Raw genomic sequence first — 16,213 nt, 5'->3', positions numbered from 1 at the left:
GAGCATAAAACTTGGCTCTAACATTGTTGAATGTCTGATTTTTTTTTACCATGTCATCTATTTTCTTAATAAAGAGGATAATTTAAAGTTATACCTTGCCCTTAGACCTCATTGCTGTAAACTGGTGGGGACTAACCTTAATTGTATATACTTAATAAGTATGTACTTGCCCAGTAAACTGTAAAAAGCTCTGTATGCTCCCTGAATTCAAGAAGTACAATATTTTTCAAAATGTATCAAGGCATAATTTGCCTACCCAATAACATGTGAAAGGAATCCTGGGTATAAATTATGTATTTTTATGTGATTTCAGATTTAGGGCCAAGTTGACCAAAAATCTACCAGCCATGTCACTAAGCTAATGGGGGTTTTTCAGCTATTCGTTTCACTTTATCTTGAAATAGAGTTTTCTGGTTTTTGCCTATGCTACTGAAATCTTGATACTTGATACTCTTCTATACCACTATTGGACATTCCTACATTCGTTTCAATAGCCTATGATAGGTTCTGTCTATTGCTATAGTTCTCAAGTCAAAGTGTACTCTTCCCTGTTCACCATATCTTATGTTGTCCCCACTCACCCATCAGTCACTTACAATAGAAACAATATTAAAATATAGAGATCAAAGTTTATATGAAAATTTGCATAAGGAATTCAAGACTTTGGGGACGGGAAGGAATCAAGAGTCCCTCACCTTTCCCCTTAAAATTGAGTCTTTAGAATGTGACTGCATGGGAAAAAAAAACGGACATGAATACTTTCAACAATAAAGATAAATTAAAAAACAAGACAAAAACCAAGCCAATGAATGCAATGAGGTATCAGGAGAACACAAAAATATTAATAAAAATACTTCATACACAAAACTAGTTATAACTTGAGCACTGTTGGTGCTCCTCTCCATTCCCCTCGGGCCCCTCTTACTCTCTCTGTTCCCATCCCCAGCTCTGTGTGCTGTAGCTTTAAGGGTCATATCTGCAAAGATTGAAGGACTATCACTAGTAGAGACTGGAAGTGCCTGTTTGTTTACATCCCTTGGAATGGATGTTGGCCAATGAGTAGGAAAGCCCAGCTCCCTTGCCTTGAGTTAAGGAAGACTCTGAGGTATAACTTACATTTCATAGCTCCCTTTAGGATCAAACTGAGACTGGGGCTTTGTCTGAACCACACCCTTGCTTAGCTACTTCCCCTTTCCTTGCTCTACTCTTTTACCATTTTTCCCCAGAAGCATTTTCTTAAACCACTTGCACATGAAACATCACATCAAGGTCAGCTTCTGGGAACCAGACCTAACACACAAGTGATGTACAGAAATGCAGTCTCTATTACTAATATGACAGAGTGGAAGGTCTTCCACCCCACTGTGGGACATTCCTACACTCGAGAAAGAAACAGTGTGATTGAATCTAAGTAAATTTAAATGTTGGGATCCCACAACAGACACTGTCATGTGTATCCTTCATTGAGTAAATTATTACTGGATCTGGTGAAAGACGAAAAAATAGCAGTGTAGCCTCAATAGGTATTGCACCAATGGCTGTAGTGGACAGAGCAGGAGCTCACATTGCTTCAACACAACAGGGAATCACACAAAGGTGACAGTAGCTGCAACCATTTTTCTTGAATAGGTATCTTGCCTAGATAACATTTGCAATCTCCAGGCCTCTATTACTAGAGGTAACACCGGTGGCATAATGGATCCTCCTAGACTAGATGACCCAACTTCTCATAATGGTCCCGTGGTCTTCCAGATTCAAAGAGAGATGCATGAGGATGCTCTCTATAAAGATCAGTGAATGGAGACCTTAACACAGTGGTTCTCAACCTCTGGGTCGGGACCCCTTTGGGGGTCGAACGACCCTTTCACAGGGGTCACCTAAGACCATCGGAAAACACATATATAATTACATATTGTTTTTGTGATTAATCACTATACTTTAATTATGTTCAATTTGTAACAATGAAATTGGGGGTCACCACAACATGAGGAACTGTATTAAAGGGTCGTGGCATTAGGAAGGTTGAGAACCACTGACTTAACAGGAAGTACTAGACTTCCCATGAGTGTGAGCAAGTGGAGAAAGTTGACTGCCAACTTCTAAACATCTAACCAGGGAAACATAGTAATGAGTTAACTAATCACAAATCCTTGACTATCCTGCTTCCTTGAATCCATCCACTCCCCTCTCCCCATTTTTCCACATCTGCCACTTTAGCAGGCCAGTTCATCATAAATTCTTATCTGGACCAGTGTAGCTATCTCCACCAATCTCCATGCCTTTAGTTTTGCTTCCATCTAATTTGTTCTCCACACTGTAAGTACAAGCATCTCTTTATAACATTCTTACAACCCCCTAATGTTCTAAGGCTCTCCGATGTCTTCTCATCATCAGCATGGAGTTGAAACGCCTTAGCATGGATGTAAAGCCTTTTCATGACCTGGCCTCTGACCACCTGTCCAGGCTTACTTCACATCCTCTTCTTCTGGCATTATTTACGCCCCATCCACTCCTCCCACATACCTTTCTCTACTCTGGCTCACCTTCCCTAGAAATTTGGTTTGGACAGTCTCATGTACCTAGCTTTGCCCCATTCCCTGCAACACCATATAGTTTTACATGTGTATTTGTGCCTTTTCTCCTGCTTCGCAGACCACAATCTGGCATCCATTCGCACCCTGTAGCAAGCACCCTGAAGATTCCCCTCCACTTTTGATTCTGTACATCTTTGCTGGTACAGAGCAAACATCCAAATCACACAGCAGTTGAGAGAGGAAGAGTTTGAGATGGAGGTTTCTCCTAACTCACACTGCTCAGAAGGTCATTCAGGATGATCTCTCCAAGCAGAGATCAGCTGCTTGGTACACATATTTCTCTAGCTTTTGCAATAGGTACCCTACACAAGTGAATAAAAAATATTCTAATTGATTGCAACAAATGATCACACTTCTATGCCACAGCTTCCTTGCATCAACTACAGGCACACCCTTATAGCCTAGCAGGGTTGTTACAATGCCAAGGCTCAGCATTGACTCTTACTTCCTGCCCCAGCTACCCTTGCAAAAACTCCTCCCAATTCCTTGGACATTTACACACTTTCTGTTACCCTTTAGTAGCTGTTATTGATGATAGTCATGAGGATGAGGATAGCGATGTGCTTGCAGTTAATGAGGCTCATATGGAAATAGAAAAATCTGTGCAGATTGATCTACAGAAAAAGCCTGCCTTTCTTCCTTCCCCCAGTGCCTTTCTGCAGTATTGATCCCACCTTCATCCCTTTCACAAAGCCCTGCAATAACCTGGCTCCCTTCGCTCCTGGCCTTGGCTTTGTGGCGGGATTTATTATGAACTCTGGTGTAGAGACTTTATATAGCTTATAATCTTGGTCGGGCTCAAGCCCAGCCAGTTCTGAAAGCCTGCTAAATGAAGCGTGACAAACGCACACTCATTTAGTGGTGACTGGTGACAGCTGGGATGATGATGTATCTATCCCAACAGCATAAGCAGGACATTTATTTAGTAATACCCTTCATCTTCTCTCCCCTCTCAGCCTCACAATCCAACAGCTACAAATCCCACTTCTCTGACATAATTATTCAAGCAGTGGAACTTAAATCCCCACATTTCCAGAATCACCTATACAAGAGCTTCTTCAGGCATGGATATGACAAAGCCAGGGATGTGAGCTGGTGTTACTTGTTTCTCTGCCTGAGAGGCAGCACCCAGGGGAGCCTAAAATGACACACAAGAATGAGCATCCTGCGCTGCCCAAGTTCATTATGGAAAAGATGACAGGCGGCATCTTTAGAATTATCATTGTTTTAAATTGGCCTAATGAAATCATGCCTGGCTGCTTTGGATTGGCTTGTTAATGATTCCTGGTTATATTTGCCCTTGAAGATTGAAATGACCTGATATTAAAATATAGAAAGAAACCCTCCAAAAGAAAAATCAGGACCTCTTTCCCCAGCAGTATGTACTGGTAACGTTTTCTGGTTTTAATTTGCATTTTCCTGATGACTAATAATATTGAGTGTCTTTTCATGTGCTTATTTCTTCTTTAGTGAAGACTCTGTTCATATTTTATGAGGTTATGTGTCTTCCTTTTGAGTTGGCAATTTTTTTAATACATTCTGGATACAAGTCTTTTGCCTGTGTATGTTGCAAATATTTTCTCACTCTGTGGCTTTTTGTTTCCTTACTAATGCCTTTTAAAGAACTTCTAAAATTTTAATTTGATGCAGTGAAATTTACCCAGTTTTTCTCTTAGGAGTCATGCTTTTTGTGTTAGAGAAATTTTGGTTTACCCTACACTCACAATATTTTTCCTGCTTTATTTTCCAAGTTTTATAGTTTTAAATTTACACTTATGTTAATGACCTATTTTGAGATTCTTTTTGTGTATAGTGTCAGGTAACAGCCAACAGCCAAGGATCTTTTTTTTAAAAAAATTTTGTCTGACTATTCAGTTGATCCAGGATCACTTATTGAAAGATTTTCCTCCCTCTTTAATTGCCTTGGGAATCTTGTCATGAACCAATTGACTGGATAGGTGTAATTTCTATTCTGTTTCATTGATCTCCATGTTTACATTTTCACTAAAACCAACGTATCTTAATCATCTTAATGTTTGGAGTGAAGCCAGACTACATTTTTAGGCTTTCCTTGACATTAAGCTCATTTCTCCTCAGCCTCCTGCTCCGGGGCTGGGTTCCCATCCAGTAACACTGGGGCCTTTAAAGATCCTTTTCTTTTTTATTGATTTTTGAGGGAGGAAGAGAGGGAGAGAGAAAAACAAAAACAACACCAATGTGCGGGAGAAACATTGATTAGTTGCCTCGCACACATGCCGTGACTGGGATGAAACCTGAAGCCTGGGCTATGCCCTGACCCGGAATCGAACCCACAAGTTTTTGGTGCACGGGAGGACACTCCAAGCAACTGAGCCACACCAGCCAGGGCCCCTGGGACCTTTTAACGGTGACATCTTAATGAAAAGATTAAGCTTTTGTGATGGTAGCTTCAAATGACATACAGTACTCGGTTGGCTACCAAATTTTGATATCAAGTGTGACATGTGGCAACCCTGAAACCAATGCTGCTCAAACAACAGTATTTGTACTACTGATAATGCAATATTGTGTTTAAATATTGTCAATAAAAAGGTAGCTGAAACTCTGTACATTCAAGAAAGAGTTTTATTTGGGTCTCACTGAGGACTATACACCAAGAGCAGAGCTGCAAGAAGCCCTGAAAGAGTTTCCCAACTTCAGAGAAATGAGTGGGGCTTCATAGGCAGAAAAATAAGCAAAAGTGCATTTGTTAGGTCAGAAGTTTCAATTTTGGTATATGCATTCCAATGATTAATAATTTTACATCGCTTGGAAGGAATGTATAGGAATGATAAGGTCAGGTCTAGAAACAATTAAATTGCCTTGAAACTCTTTGAGATGCATTTTTCTCTAAATGTAGAAAGAGCAGGCACTGTTCTCTAATAATCACACACGCACAGATTATAGAGCAAGCGGTGAAGGCCTGGGTGGAGGAGGACGAGAGTGGAGGGGGTCAATGGGGAAAAAAGGGGGACACCTGTAGTACTTTCAATAATAAAGATAAATTTTAAAAAAAGAATGTAGCACTTAAACATATAGCTTCACAGACAGTATTGCTAAAACAAAAGTGTAATTTTTTTATAGGGACAAATGTCAATTTTAATTGATTAGATAATTTGATTGGAAGATAATGGCATATGTATTTAATTATATATGCATAAAATTATGCATTTTAATTATATACACACACATATATGTGTGTGAATATGAATAATTATATATGTATAAAATTTTGCATTTTAGCCTTAACCGGTTTGGCTCAGTGGATAGAGCGTCAGCCTGTGGACTCAAGAGTCCCAGGTTCGATTCCAGTCAAGGGCATGTACCTCGGTTGCAGGCACATCCCCAGTGGGGAGTGTGCAGGAGGCAGCTGATCGATGTTTCTCTCTCTCATGATGTTTCTAACTATCCCTCTCCCTTCCTCTCTGTAAAAAAAATCAATAAAATATATTAAAAAATTTAATTATATATATACATATACATATATATATACACATATACACACACACACACACACACACACACACAATATATATGAATGTGAATAATGTGAATGTGATTTGCAAATTGCTAAAGTCTGAGTAATACTAACTTACACACAAAGCCTGGTATTCACTTAATCATCTGCCATTGGTAAGCAAGAGTGAGGTTAATTTAAGATTCCTACTTCCACACTCCTGGAAAGTGTATGCTACTGCCACCCCTCCTACTTCCATTTCATCAGGCTAGTGCCCCATTTCTCATATGCCGAGAGCACAGGCTGCTAATAACTTCCTGCTGCCCCTTCTGCCCTACGAGGCCTAGAGGATTAGCTGATAAAAAGAGTTAACAAAAGCATCCTTCTTGCCTGTAGTTAGTGCACCTCTGTGGTTGATTCCCACTCCAGAGCTCCCTATGGCCTTAGTCTATGGCTAACCCCGACTATGCCAGGCCCATATCTATGCCTCAATTCGTACCCTGCCCTATCCTGCCTCCCTCATTTTTCTACAAATTTCACCTGAGAATATTTCGTCAAGAAATCGCAGGCAAAGTTATTCCTATTTCAAGCTCTGCTTCTAGGGAGTTTCTTCTAAAACACAGGCTTAAATAATTGCTGCATAGAACAGAGAAAAACTGATCAGATACCTCCCTGGGTCATGGTAAATAATCTGAACTATTTTATTTTTTTCTCCCTCTACCTGGTCATCTCTAAGAGCCAGTGGATCCTTTAAAGAGCTACTGTCCACAGCAAAGCACTAAGAACAAAATACTAACTGTTCTTTTTGTATCATATCTAATGTGCATTTATTTTCCTCATTTTGTCTTTTACTGGTAGAATAAAGTCTACTGGGTCTTTAATGGCATAAGCCAACCCGCTTACCCTTTCTACTTCCTTTCTAGCTACATCCAGCAATAGTTTGCCATTCACAAAAACTCTTCCTGGATCATTAAATTATATGGAAAGAGGGTGCTTTTAAAGTTAACAGAAAAGCTCCATTAAATGCCCTCTTATATTTGTAAGCTTGAGGCAGAAGTAGTTCTTTTTTACTCATTACAGCAATTATTTTATTCCTGCCTTTAAATATATCCAAGAGACTTCAAATCACGAAAGCAATTTACCTATCAAAACTGCCATAATATAAAAATAATTTATATTCAAACCAAACTGACTAAAAATGAGCATAAGACATTTATATCATGCTCTAGTCCAAGCAATCTTTATTTCCTTGAAAAGACTTATCTTCTACATCATTAAATTTTTATTCTTATCACTCCTGAGTTGTTTGACCTACGGGAATCTTTTATTGCCTCATATTATACTTTTAAAATTTTCAAACATTATATTGAGGTGTAACATGCATGCAGTAAAATGCACAAATCTTAGGTGCATCACCTGGTGAAATTTTACATATGCCTACTTTTGTTCAGTCATCACACAGATCAAGATATAGAAAATTTCCTGCAGCCTGAAAGGCTCTTTCTTGTCCTCTCCCACTCAACATCCTCCACAAAATACCCATTATTCTGAGAGCTATCACCACAGATTCCTTTGCTCCTCCTTCCAATTCATACAAATGGAATAATACAATAAAAAATGGGTCCACTTTGCATGCTGCGGCAGAACCAGAATAAACTGACTTAAAAAAATTGTTTTAAGTTTATCCAAAACAAATTTATGTATTTCAGAGAGGAAGGGAGAGGGAGATAGAGGTAGAAACATCAATGATGAGACAGAATCATTGATAGGCTGCTTCCTTCACACCCTACACTAGGGATTGAGCCCAAAACCTGGACATGTGCCCTGACCAGGAATTGAATCATGACCTCCTTATAGGTCAACACTCGACCACCGAGCCATGCCAGCCAGGCCAATAGGTACATTTTTACACCTGACTTGCTTTCCTGTGAGCGCCATACATCTGCCTGTATGTCTTATCTGTTCTTTTCCATTGCTGTTTACTATTCCATGGGTGATTATCCTATATAATAAAAGCCTAATATGTAAATTGACAGAACGGAACAACTGGTGGAAAGACTGGTCGCTATGATGTGCACTGACCACCAGGGGGCAGACACTCAACACAGGAGCTGCCCCCAGCCCGCAGGCCCCAGTCCAGCCAAGGCGGGTGCCAGTAGGGGCCCCCTGATCGTCCTGCCGGTCTCCCCACAGATCAGCCCTGATTGCCAGCCAGGTCTAGGGACCTTACGCGTGTATGAATTTTGTGCACCAGGTCTCTAGTATCATTATATGATTATCCATTGCATTGTTTCTGAGTTTTTGGGGACTTTTCAATTTGGAGCAACTTTAAACTGTATTGAAATGAGCATTCATTTACATAAATTTTGGTGGACAAATGTACTCATTTCTGTTTGGTATATACTTAAGAGAAATGTAGAGAAATGTCTAGTATTCATAGACTCTGCCAAATAGTTTTTCCAAAATGGTTGTATAAATATACACTTCCCACAAGCACTGCATGAGTTCTGGTTGTGCTATCCTTAGTATAATCACTTTACTTTTTCCATTATAGGCATTGGATCCTGGTATTTTCTTGTGTGTTTAATTAGCATTTCTGTGGTAACCAAATAATGTTAAACTTTCATACACTTTTTTGAAATCCTCAATTAAGACTTTTAGTTTTTTCAAAGAAAAATAAGGTTGTCTGTCTTTTACTTATGATTTAAAGGAATTGTTTATAGATTTTAGTCCTTTGTTCAATATATGTACGGAAATTATTCTTCTAGTCTATAATGTGCTTTAATAATCACTCAAGTAATAGTATTTTTTTTTTAATGAACAGACACATTTTATTTTATTGGCCAAATTTATCATTTGTTTCACTTATGGTTAGGCTTTTAAAAATACCATTTAAAAAATCGTTGCTTACCACAAGATTATGGAAACATTCACCTATGTTCTCTTTTAGAGAAATGCTGCCCAATGTGATAGCCACTAGCCACATATCGCTATTGTGAACTGGAAATGTTGTAGTCTGAACTGAGCTATACATATAGAGCTTTGAATTTTAAAAAAAATTAAAAATAAAGTAAAATACCTCATTGAGAATTTTAATATTGGCTGCATGTTAAAATACTTCAGATATGAGATATCAAATACACAGTTAAAATTAATTTTACTTGTTTCTTTTCAATATTCAGAATGTGGCATACAAAAAGCTACAGTAATCAAGAAGTGTGGTACTGTCATAAAGATAGACATCTAGGCCAGTGGAATAAAACAGAGTCCAGAAATAAGCTCTCATATTTATAATCTACTGGTTTTCAACAGGGTGTTACAGCAATTCAAAGAGGAGATAACAGTCTTTTCAACATATTGCTGGATAACTGTCTACCTACATGCAAAGTAATGAAGTTGGACCCTTCAGATAATATGAAAAAAATAACTCAAAATGCATCATAGACATAGATTTAAGAGCTACAACTATAAAACTCTTAGAAGAAAAAATAAGAGTAAATATTTGTTATTTTGGTTTAGGCAACATCTTCTTTTTTTTAAAATATATTTTATTGATTTTTTACAGAGAGGAAGGGAGAGAGATAGAGAGTTAGAAACATTGATCAGCTGCCTCCTGCACATCTCCTACTGGGGATGTGCCCACAACCAACGTACATGCCCTTGACCGGAATCGAACCTGGGACCTTCCAGTCCGCAGGCCGACGCTCTATCCACTGAGCCAAACCGGTTTCGGTGGCAACACCTTCTTAAGGACACCAGAAACACAGGTGACACAAAAATAGAGATAAGTTAAAAGTTTAAATTTTTGTGTCAAAGGTTAATGTTAAGAATTAAAAATCAACACAGAGAAGGGGAGAAAATATTTGAAAACCATAAATCTGATAACAGTATCAAAACTATATAAAGAATTCTTAAAACTAAACAACAAAAATAACAAGCAAAATTAAAAACTGGCAAAAAAAAATCCAAGTAGACATTTCTCTAAAGAAGATACATGTACTCATTTCTGTTTTTCATTTGCCCTATAAGCATGTGAAAAAATACTAATCAGGGAAATGCAAATCAAAACTACATGTGATAACACTTCACACATATTAGGGTAGCTAGAATCAAAATGACATATAATAACAAATGTTGGCTAGAATGTTGAGAAGTTAGAACATTCATACATTTTCATGATCTTTTGGTAGACAATTATTTTTGAAACAGTGCTAAATGGTGCAGCTGCATTAGAAACCAGTTCCTCAAAAGTTAAAACATAGAGTTACCATATGACCCAGAGTTTCCATTCCAAGGTATATACCTAAGAGTCATGCAGACATATATCTATACAAAAACTTGTATGTGGATATTTATTGCAGCATGATTTATAGTAGTGAAAAAAAGAAGATAATCTGAATATCTAGTAACTTATGAATGGATAAATGCAATGATATATTTAAAATGAAATATTCTTTGGCCATAAAAAGAATAAAGTATTTATGCATGCAGCAACATGTATGACTGGTGAAAACAAAAGCACCAAAGACCATATTTTAAGATTCTATTTCAATGAAATGTCTGTAATACACAAATCTATTGCTATAGATAGTACATTAATGGTTTCATAGTGATAGAAGGGTTGAGGGTAATGAAGAATGAATGCTACTGGTACATGCTTTTTGAAGAGATACTGATGATATTTTAAAGTTGATTGTAGTGTTAGTTGCACCCTGTGTGACTTGTATAATTTAAATGGATGGCTTGTTATATAGCATGTGAATTATACATCAATGAAAATTGGCTTGCATTATATTTCTACTGAACAAAATTGTTTGTTTGTTTGTTTATAATTCTCACTTGAGGATATGCTTTTTGTTTTGTTTTTAAATTGATTTTGGAGAAAGAGGAAGAAAGAGAGAGAGAGGGAGAGAGAGAGAGAGAGAGAGAGAGAGAGAGAGAGAGAGAGACATCTATGTGAGAGAGAAACATCTGGCAAACTTTTGGTTTATGGGATGACACTACAATTGACTGAGCCACCTGGCCAGGGCTAAACAAAATTGCTTTAATTAACCATTTTACCTTTTTTTCACCTAGGTCTTTGATACACTTGACTTGTTATTTTTGTGAATGGTGTGTGTTACAAAGCAAACTGTTTTTTTTTATTTTCCAAGAAACACAGAATCATTTATTGAATAGCTAGCAAATTTCCCACCTCAGTACAATACGTTTTTATTTAAAAATTATATTTATTTTGTTGTGGGTGTGTTTCAGAATATTCTAGCACATTATATGTTTTTTTAAAGAAGTTATATTTTAAAGATAATAATGGCATGTGTATGCATAACATAATTTTTAGAGAGATATGAAGAAGTAAACATTTTACATACAAACCCACTAAGATATTTATTTTATTCTGCCTTTTTAAAACACTTTTCTCTACATATAAATAGAATTGAGATCTAACATACATTTTTATTCCTTTCCTACTGAATTTCATATTTTATGTATCTTTCTAAATAAAGAAATTTGAAAAGTCTTAATGGATGCAGATTCACTTAAAAATCTATGCTAATCTATTTTCTTATTATGCAAATCTAGAGTCTAATAATATTTTTGAAAAATAAATAACATTGTGATAAGCAACTATACACCTACATTTTTTATTTGGGGAAATTTTCAATCATTGCAAATATTTCTGCTCCTTTCCATCTTTCTTCTCTTTCTGGTATTCCCATTATGTATATGTTACACCTTTTGTGGTTGCCTCACATTTCTTAGATAATTTCTTCTGGTTATTTTTTTTAAGTCTTTGTTCTCTGTGTTTTTCAGTTTTGAAGGTTTCTATTGAGATGTCCTCAAGCTCAGAGATTCTTTCTTCTGCCATGTCCAATCTACTAATGAGCCTATCAAAGACATTCTTCATTTATGTGGCAGTGCTTTTGATCTCTAGGGTTGTTTTTAGTTCTTTCATATGACTTCCATCTCTCTGCTCACATTACTCATCTGTTCTTGCATGCTCTCTACATTACCCATTCAAGTCTTTAGCATATTAATCAGGTTTTTAAAATTCCTGGTCTGATGATTACAATACCCCTGCCATTTCTGGTTTTCATGCTTGCTCTCTCTCTTCAAATTTTTGTTCTGTGGATTTCGATCTATTTTGTTTTGCTTTTTGGTGTGTTTTGCAAATGTTTCTTGACAGCCGGACATGTTGAACCTGGTAGGGAAAAGGAATGGCTGCAAATAGACCTTTGGTAATGCGGTGGTGAGGTGTGGGTGGAGGTGAATGTTGCATACCTCATTTTACTGTGCTTCACTTTATTGAACTTCTCACATATAGAGTTTTTTACAAATTGAAGGTAAGACCCTCTACCAGCAAAAAGAATGCAACTCACTTAAGGATCATAAAATGGTTAACATTTTTAGCAATAAAGTTATTTTTAAATTACAGTATGCACTTTTGTTTTTTTAACATAATGCTATTGAATACTTAATAGACTATAGTACAGTGTAAACATAACTTTTATGTGCAGTGGGAAACCAAAATATTTGTGTGACACTTTATTGCAATATTTGCTTTATTGCAGATGTCTGAAACTGAATATGCAATCTGAGGTATGTCTATAGACCCATGATTAGGTCTGTCTTTTAATGAGACTTTGTCTCTAGTCTGTGAACATCACAAGTGTTTCTCAGTTTCTTCCCCCCTCATGGGTAGGACAGATGGCTCGACTGGGCTGGAGTTGGGTATTTCCTTCTCCTCATTCAGTCAGGCTCTGATAAAACCACAACAGGTTAGGTTCTTCTTAACTAGTTTTTCCTGAGGGTAGGTTTGGGTAAGAAGATCAGCTTGCTTTAGTGTATTTCAAAATGACTCCTTTCATTCTCCCCTGCTGACAGCACAAGGGGATTACATGATTGTCTAAGCACCATGCTGTACATCTGAAACTGATGCAGAATAATGTTGAATGTTAATCTGTGGGAACCCCAATCAGAGTACACTGGATGTTCAAGGCCAATAGCAGTGTAGGGGCCCTGTGCAGAGTATGCCAGATGGTCAAGGCCAATTTGTCACACACAGGGGCAAAAGTAATGATACAGCAATATTACTGTATGCACTGCACAGGCGTACTTTTCTATAACCCAAATACTGATGTCGCCATTTGTCAAGAAGACTCTTGTCTCAGTTAGTATAAAGATGTGTTACTGACCAGCCAGTGTGAGGCTACTCGGTCTGGCTGCTTTGTTAGCAATGGCTTCTATGTTTACTGCTGTTTTGTAGGGCTACTTTGTGAAGCTATTTTGAATAACTGTTTTGTCTGATGGCTCCTTGTAAGCAATGGCTACTTGGCCTACAATGAAGACTCTCCTATATACTTATGACTGTTCATATTGTCTTCTCTGTCTAATGCCAGGTGTCTACAGGGGCATAATCCCTAGTCAAGAAGACCTGTGCTCCCACAGCTGGTGTAGTCGAGCAAGGTCAAAGAGTAAGTACTCCAACATAACTGTTATCGAAAAAAAAAAGAGTTGTGGTACATATATACAATGAAATCTTACCATTTGCGAAAGCATGGATGAACTTAGAGGGTATTACGCTAAATAAAATATGTCAGGCAGAGAAAGACAGATCACATGATTTCACTTATATGTGGAATCTAAAGAACGAAATAAATGAACAAACAAAACTGAAACAGATTCATAGATACAGAGAGCCCACTGATGGTTTTGAGAGTATGTGGGTGGAAGGGTACTGGTTGGAAAAGATAAAAGTGTTAGGAAGTATAAATTGGTAGATGAGAGAGCCCACTGATGGTTTTGAGAGTATGTGGGTGGAGGGGAGGGGTACTGGGTGGAAAAGATAAAAGTGTTAGGAAGGATAAATTGGTAGATTTAAAACAGTCATGGGGATGTAAACTACAGCATACAGAATATAGTCAGTAATATTGTAATAACTATGTATGGTGCTGGGTGGGTACTTGAAATGTTGGGAGACCACTTTGAAAAATACTTGATTATCTAAACACTATGCTGTCCATTTGAAACTAATACAAAATAATACTGAATGTAAACTGTAATTGAAAAATAAAAATTAAAAAAAAAACATTAAAAACAATAACAACAGCAACAAAAACATGAAGAGAGAACCTGGTTGAGTTCCTAGAGATAAATATCACAAAATTGTAGGGTGTTCCATACCCCAAAACTGTTCTTCTGGAATGTTTAATTCTCAGAGTTGTTCAGACTGAGCTTCCTGCAATCATTAAATTACTAGAGGCCCGGTGCACGAAAATCAGGCACTCGGGGGGGAGGGGTGTCCCTCAGCCCAGCCTGCGCCCTCTCGAAGTCTGGGATCCCTTGGGGGATGTCCGACTGATGGGGAGCGGGCTTAAGTCAGCAGTCGGACATCCTTAGTGCTGCTGTGGAGGCGGGAGAGACTCCCACCATCGCCGCTGTGCTTGCCAGCCGTGAGCCTGGTTGCCAGCCATGAGCCTGGCTCAGGGATTCTGGCTAAGCAGCACTCCCCCTTGTGGGGGTGCACTGACCACCAGGGGGTAACTCCTGCTTTGAGCGTCTGCCCCCTGGTGGTCAGTATGCATCATAGCAACTGGTCATTCTGCAGTTTGGTCGATTTGCATATTAGGGTTTTATTATATAGGATGGTTCAGGTGTTCCTACCTTGGCATTGGTTCCCATAGAACTTAGTCTCTGCTCTGGTAAGTCGTGACTCCCTGTATTGATTTATCTGTCTCACCAGTCTTGGGGGATGCCCTGTGCCCTTCCCTCTCTTATGGATCCAAGAAGAGTTATAGGAGAGTGGTGATGTCCAAGCATATAACATGAGAAACTGGAAACCAGAAGTCAGCACTGACTTTTTTGAAGTCTGTAAATACCCAAAGTTTTAATGATATAACATTTATACGTGACTGGCATTGTTTACAGACAAATTCAATCATGACTCAACAAGATCAATCAAAGAACTTGCGTGCATATTTGCATAACCCCTGGACACAGAAAATAGGGTAGTGAAGACCTGGGGTGGGGGGCGTGGGCCAGCTAGAAGAGGTCAATGGGAGGGGAAAAGAGGACATATGTAATACTTTCAACAATAAAGATTTAAAATAAAAATAAATGGATGCACTATATTACTATAGAAGAAGTACATAATATTGAGGAACATTCATCTTTTAATCATGCATGAGTTTTGTAATCTCCACCTTGCTTTCTAATCTCTCAGATGGGCAATCTGTCATGTGTAAAATGTTTATAGTCCCTGCTTCTCTGTGTCATTATAAAGATAAAATAAGATCACATATACAAAGCCCTTGACAAAACTGGGCACGTTGTGAAAGCTCAAAATGGAAAACTTTTATTTATTATGGCCTCCAATATTTATTCTATTGTTGGACTTTTAGGTTAGTTTCTGTTTTTCTTCTCTGGAAATCACAGTGAAATATACATCCATTTACATAAGTGTTTGTTTACATGTTTTTAGTATCTTTACAGGCTAAATTTTTTTAAGTTGCAAAAGATTATTAATACTTTAAAAACCCAGACAAATGTTGAATTGCAGTAATCCTTTATAAGCATGTGGTTTTTTTTTAAAGAAAAGCTGATTTGAACTTCAATTTCTTTAATTACTAACTAAATAGAGAATCTGCACTATATATTTTTAATGTATGTCCATATTTCACCTTTTGTTTTTGTCCTTTTTTTATTAGAGTGGTATCCTATACATTTGCATTTTAAAAAGTCATTGACCATTGTGATTCTAGTTTGTGTTGATTAAATCAAATATCATTTACATTAATTTTCATAATTAATTTAGAATAAGAATTGTTTTATGTATAACAAGTAATGCAAATAGTACATAAAAACATTCAGACAATTAAAAAAGAACAAGTAAAATAATTTTAAAATTATTTCCTATTTTGCCACACAGAAATAATCACTGTCAACATTTAGGGGCTATTATTTCAGGTGTATCTATATAAATATATTCATCTAAATAAGTGGTCAGCAAACTCATTAGTCAACAGAACCAAATATCAACAGTACAATGACTGAAATTTCTTTTCAGAGCCAAATTTTTTAAACTTAAACTATATAGGTAGGTACATTGTTATTAACTTAATTAGGGTCCTCCTAAGCTGGCCTTTGC

This window comes from Myotis brandtii, unplaced genomic scaffold (genome assembly GCF_000412655.1).
Source record: "Myotis brandtii unplaced genomic scaffold, ASM41265v1 scaffold137, whole genome shotgun sequence".
Taxonomy (NCBI): domain Eukaryota; kingdom Metazoa; phylum Chordata; class Mammalia; order Chiroptera; family Vespertilionidae; genus Myotis; species Myotis brandtii.
Note: the sequence above shows the minus strand (reverse complement) of the source record.